The following is a 6,108-nucleotide window of genomic DNA, read 5'->3' as shown; positions in this document are numbered from 1 at the left end:
GTATTTGAGGAAACAAGATGATCTTCCGTGGATATGTGTGGGAGATTACAACGAGGCAATGGTGCAGAAAGAACAAATTGGAGGCAAGGCTATATGCATCCGACAGATGGATGAGTTTAGAGACTGTTTAGCTGATTGTGGACTTGCGGATATTGGTTTCTCAGGGTACCCTTTCACATGGGATAACAAGAGGGAAGGAGTGGAAAATATACAGGTCCGTCTTGATAGGGCAACGTGCTCAACCTCCTTCATGCAGTTGTTCCTGGAGACAGAGGTACAGCACATCCTGACCGAGGAGTCTGATCATCAAGCATTGCTTGTGCGTGTTGCGTCGGCACTGGCCGATAAAACGTCTCGCCCGCCGCGTCCTTTCATGTATGAGGCGTCCTGGACTAGGCATGCTGACTACAAGGCGATGGTGACCAGTGCATGGGATAGAGTGCATGCAACCAACCAGGGACAGCCCGGGATGGATGCGGCATGCAAACAACTAGCACTCATGGGGAAAGCAATGCAGACTTGGAGCAGGGAGGTTTTTGGTTCTATTAAAAAACAGATTGGTCACCTCAAATGGCAGTTAAAAGAGGCAAAAGAAAGGGTGCTCAGAACTGGCTATGGGCAGGAGGTTAAGGACTTAGAGGACCAGTTACACGATCTATACGAAAGGGGAGAGATTTATTATAAACAACGGTCACGGGTGGACTGGTTATAGTATGGTGACCAAAACACGCAGTACTTCCAGAACCGAGCAGCGCACAGAAAGTGGAAGAATACTGTCAAGGGGCTTTGTAGAGAGGATGGGACTAAATGCGTTGATGATGATGGCATGAGGGAGATGGCCGCAGCTTTCTACGCCCAGTTGTTCACGTCGGATGGTTCAAGGCATAGTGAGAAGATTTTGCAGCATATTCACATGATGGTCACTGAAGAGATGAACATGACATTGTCAATCCCGGTTGCGGATGAGGAGATTGAGAGAGCATTGTTTCAAATGTGGCCGACCAAGGCCCCGGGGCCAGATGGCTTTCCGGCGATGTTCTATCAACGACAATGGTCGTTGTTAAAGAATGAGGTGTGTGTGGCCATAAGAGAATTTCTTGAGGGGAAGATGATGCCGGAGGGTTTTAATGATACCGTGATTGTTATGATACCCAAAGTTTGTTCACCAGATAAGCTCACTCAGTTTAGACCAATTAGTCTCTGCAATGTTCTATACAAGATTGCGTCCAAGGTTTTGGCAAACAGACTAAAGGTGGTGTTGCCAGTGCTGATAGCGGAGGAACAGGGTGCGTTTGTGCCAGGGAGATTAATTACGGACAATGTTTTGGTGGCATATGAGTGCGTTCACGCTATCAGAAAGAGGAAAAGAAGGAAACCCTTGTGTGCAATAAAACTAGACATGATGAAGGCGTACGACAGGGTGGAGTGGATCTTCTTGGATCAAGTAATGGAAAAATATGGTTTCTCCACTCACTGGAGGGAGATGATCATGAGATGTGTGAGGACGGCGAGGTTTACAGTGAAGCTAAATGGGGGTTTTTCTAGTAGTTTTGTTCCGTCAAGAGGCCTTAAACAGGGTGATCCACTATCACCATATCTGTTTTTATTCTGTGTTGAAGGCTTTTCAGCTCTGCTAAAGCACGCTCAGGAGGAGAGAAAGATTAAGGGGGTATCTTTTGGGAGCACTGGCCCCACGGTTACTCACCTTCTCTTTGCTGATGATAGTATTTTCTTCCTGGAAGGGTCTCAAGATGATTTTTTATGCTTGCGGGCTATTTTGCAAGATTATGAGGAGGCCTCGGGACAAAGAGTTAATTTGGAGAAATCTGCCATATTTTTTGGGAAGGGCTCTGAAGATGGGGACAAAGCAATGCTTAAACAAGCGATTGGTATTTCTTCAGAGGCGCTAAGTGAGAAGTATATGGATCTTCCAACAGTGGTGGGAAGATCAAAGGATGGGACTTTTAAGTATGTCAAGGAGAGTGCAAAGGGGAAAGTCTCAGGATGGAAGGGCCAAGGGCTATCTAAGATGGCAAGGGAAGTGCTTATTAAATCTGGGCTGCAAGCTAGCTACTCCTACTTTCACTATGAGCTGTTTTCAACTCACAAAGAAAATGTGCGGGAACCTGTCTTCTATATCTTCAAACTTCTGCTGGGGAGAAGCAAATGGTGAAAAAAGAGTACATTGGATAGCCTGGGACAAAATGTGCACCGGAAAAAGTGAAGGAGGATTGGGGTTTAGGGATCCAGAAGTGTTTAATCAAGCTTTGTTGGCTAAGCAAGCTTGGAGATTATTGCAGGAGCCTAACTCTTTATGTGCAAGGGTGCTTAAGGCGAGGTATTACTCAGAAGGATCCATTCGTAATGCAACATGCCCCGTTGGGGGTTCCTTCACATTTAGAAGTATATTGCATGGCCGAGATCTTCCTTTGGAGGGGCTGGTGTGGCGTATTGGTGATGGCTCCCAAGTGGGTATTCACCATGACAATTGGATCCCTCGCAAAGGAAGCCTGAAGCCACTGGGCCATGTGTTTGTTCCTGGTGTGACGAAGGTAATGCACCTACTAAATGAGTCCAGCACTGGTTGGGATCAAATAAAGGTGCAAAATATGATTCCGCCAAATGAAGCATCTAAGATAATACAAATTCCAGTGGGAGGGCCGATGGTACAAGACTATTTGGCATGGAACTATACGAAGAATGGAGTCTTTACAGTCAGGTCGTCCTACCACTTATGCATGGAGAAGAAGAGGGCTCGAAGGGGCTCGCCGGGCTCGTCTCCGTCGGTGGTGAATCATAAAGCCTGGATGAACTTGTGGGACACGGTGGCTCCGGGCAGAGTCAAGGTTCATACCTGGAGGCTTTTACGAAATGGGCTTGCTGTAGGTTCGGAACTACATCGAAGAAGGATTAAACTGGGGGTATTTTGTGTGGCTTGTGGAAGAGAGGAAACGAACTTGCACCGGTTTTGGAGATGCCCCCATTCAGCAATGTTTTGGAAAATCATGCACTCGGAACTGGGAGTGCCGGTGGCGATCCCGCCGGATATGATCTACTCTCAGAGTGCATTAGCTCACTGGCTTCTGAGCTGGTTTGCGGAAGCAACAGAAGATGAGAGAGCGATCATGGTGCAGAGCCTTTACGCCTTATGGATGGCACGGAATACTCGGGAGGGAAAGAAGATAGAAGAGGCAGCAGATATAGCAGCAAGGGTGCGAAGGCTCATGGAGGAATGGCAGACAATCCATGGCAAGGCGAGAAAAGTTCCTGTTGCGGTTCAATAGCAGCGCTGGAGCACGCCGGATGCAGGATGGGTCAAGGCTAATGTCGACGGGGCATGCACGAAGATGGGGGAGAAAGGGGCAGTGGGCGTGGTCTTCGGGAACGACAAAGGAGCATTCCTAGGAGCTGCATGCAATTATCACCCGCAGGGAGGGGATCCACAGAAAATGGAGCTGCTAGCATGCAAAAGGGCGGTAGAGCTCGCAGAAATCTTTAACATATATAGCTTACATATCGAGGTGGATTGTCAGGAAGTGGCTCGCAAGTTTCAGAGTGTGGAAGAGGATCTATCTGTGTTGGGTCCAATGATCAAGGATGTGAAGGCTATGCTCGCAAACAGAGAAAGATGGAAGGTGACGTGGGTAAGGAGGACGGCGAATGGCACGGCGCACGGGTTGGCAAAGGAGGGGGTAACAAATAATCTGAGCAAAATATGGGTGCAAGCACCACCAGATTGTATTCTTCATATTATCTCGGCAGAAATCCCTGCCTTTTATGAATAAATAGAGAAGTGGTTGAATTCAAAAAAAAATTAAAAAAATCCATCGTGTATTGCACCCAAAGTCGTGGTGCAGACGGCCCGGTCGCAGCACGTGCACGGCCATTCCTCCTAGGCGCACATGGGCCCTGGGTCGCCACGGTACCAGTCGTTGCAGACGTGGTCGATCCCGGACGACTCGCACAGCTTGCACGCGGCGGCGCACTCCTTCACCTTGTCCAGGCAGAGGCATACCGGCGGGACCGCGGGAGCGACTCCTTGCACACGGTATTGTTGCAGCACGTCCACGGCTTCTCTGCTTGGAGGGCGCCCACTACTTTGTCATGTGGTGTCTGCTCCTCGCCTCCCTTGTTCGTTGCAAGACCTGATGCATCACCATCGCCGCCGTCGCTAGGGAGGCGGATGGTGTCCACGTCAACGCCGTCGGCGGCGACGAGGAGGGCCACCGCCGTGAGCGAGAGCATGAACACAAGGATGGCTGCAGCGCGCCCCGTCATGGCTGGTTGGTCTACTGCCTTTTGTCTTGTGGCGTTCACGTCACATTTCTCCCTGTATATGTAGCCCCGTCGGACCATCGGCGAAGCTACGACAGATAAGATCGGATGCGTGGCAAACTGTCATTATCTTGTGTGCAATAGTCCTACGACAAATAGTCATGCGAATAAGCTTGTGAACCGGTTGTCTTGTGTGTATGAGTCACCAACTGTCATGTTGATTTGGATTATGTAATAAAGGTTGTAAATTGCTGAACTCAGGTAAGCTGTAAAATTCTCAATGTATTTGCTACATCGGGAAGTTGATCTTTACCTACTATAAAGATGTCAACCATTGGTGCTGGTCCGTTCGTCTTCCGACTCGATTGGGAAGTTTATCTTTGTTTTCGAATGTATAAAAGCTCGGCCCGCTTTACATATTTCATGGATATGCTGCTCTTGGGAAGCAGTGCCCAAGCATCTCGGTTCGAATCCGATGAAAACACACCGTCTCAGGTTCAGAACTGGTTCAGTTTACATCGCAGGGGAGCCACGTCGCCCTCTGATAACATGCAATTCTGCACACCCTATGCTCAGACAAACATAAAACTAGAGAAGCTTTACCTCACCACAGAACTAACAACCACCCTTTCACCTTGGAAACGAAAAGGTTCATCATCAGCGGACATATTCTTCAGTTCTTATCTTGTGTGTATGTGTCACCTACTCATCCTGTCATTTTGAGCTGCATTATGCAGTAAGATGGCAATTTGCTGAATTCAGTTAAGCTGTGCCATTCTGGATGTGTTCGCTACATTGTGTAGTTGATCCTTTCATCCTTACCTACTATAAAGATGTCAATCCGTGGCGGTGATTCGCACACACGTCGCATCCCATATAAGATCGGAACAACAATGGGTATGTATGGTTTGATCTGGCACAAATGATACCATAAATGATTTGATCTAACACAAATGACAGGGTGATAATTTTTACAGGTATATATTTATTTAATTTTAGCCCGTAGCAATGCACGGACTTCGCGCTATATGTCTAAATGTTGCAGAAAAATTAGATACTGTCAAGGGACTATGTCTGATACGCCAGTTATCACACATGTAAGTTCGGAAAACGCAGGTCGTGCGGCATCTTGCAAATAATTTTGTATCCTTCAGCCATGACTTTCCCGGGGTAGTTTCCCAACTGATGCGAAAACCGCCTCGCAATCCGGTGGGAACCTAAGGGCTGCCGGTGGTTTTCATGAACTGCTGAATTGCACTCCTGCTCCCTATTTTAGACTGCAATTTGCACATCTTGCTATTAAAATTCTTGTCGCGACACGGGCATGACAGCGACTCACACTCACTACAATCTAACTTCATTTAAGTTGCAGGATTCTCAAGCAAAGATAGACTCATAGGTGGATAGACAGGCTAAGGCAAGTATATGCAGAGTAAAATACCATGCAAGTTGCTACGGTCTACATACTTTGGCATTTTGTTACCTGCAAGTTGAGTTCCATGCCAATACAATTCAGATCCCATACATGGTACCTAACCCTTCCCTTAAGAAAACTACTACCCGTGCCGATTCCGGTGAGCGAATGATTTGCAGTATGATGCCCCTGTTTCATGGTTCATAATTCTTCATATAGTTCTTATTAAAGAAGAATTCTCTGGGCTTAAATATTCAGATGAGGACGGGTACTTGCACCTGTCTTCCACTATCTAGACACTTGACTGAAGAATATGCATACACATCCTAGAGAACATCCATAGCAGAGTCTCTTGACCTCTTGGTGATTATTATGTTCATTTTGTTCTAGAGGTCGTCACAAGCTTTTCTGGCACAGAA

The 6,108-nt window shown here is 47.3% G+C and overlaps 1 pseudogene; it reads right to left on the bottom strand.

Moving 5' to 3' along the window:
- Window positions 1-3,705: 3,705 nt before the first annotated feature.
- Window positions 3,706-4,587, bottom strand: LOC123089288 (Bowman-Birk type bran trypsin inhibitor-like; annotated as a pseudogene).
- Between the last annotated feature and the right edge of the window lie 1,521 nt (window positions 4,588-6,108).

The sequence above is a fragment of the Triticum aestivum genome, chromosome 4B (assembly GCF_018294505.1).
Source record: "Triticum aestivum cultivar Chinese Spring chromosome 4B, IWGSC CS RefSeq v2.1, whole genome shotgun sequence".
NCBI lineage: Eukaryota > Viridiplantae > Streptophyta > Magnoliopsida > Poales > Poaceae > Triticum > Triticum aestivum.
Note: the sequence above shows the minus strand (reverse complement) of the source record. Positions and strands in the feature narration are given on the sequence as shown.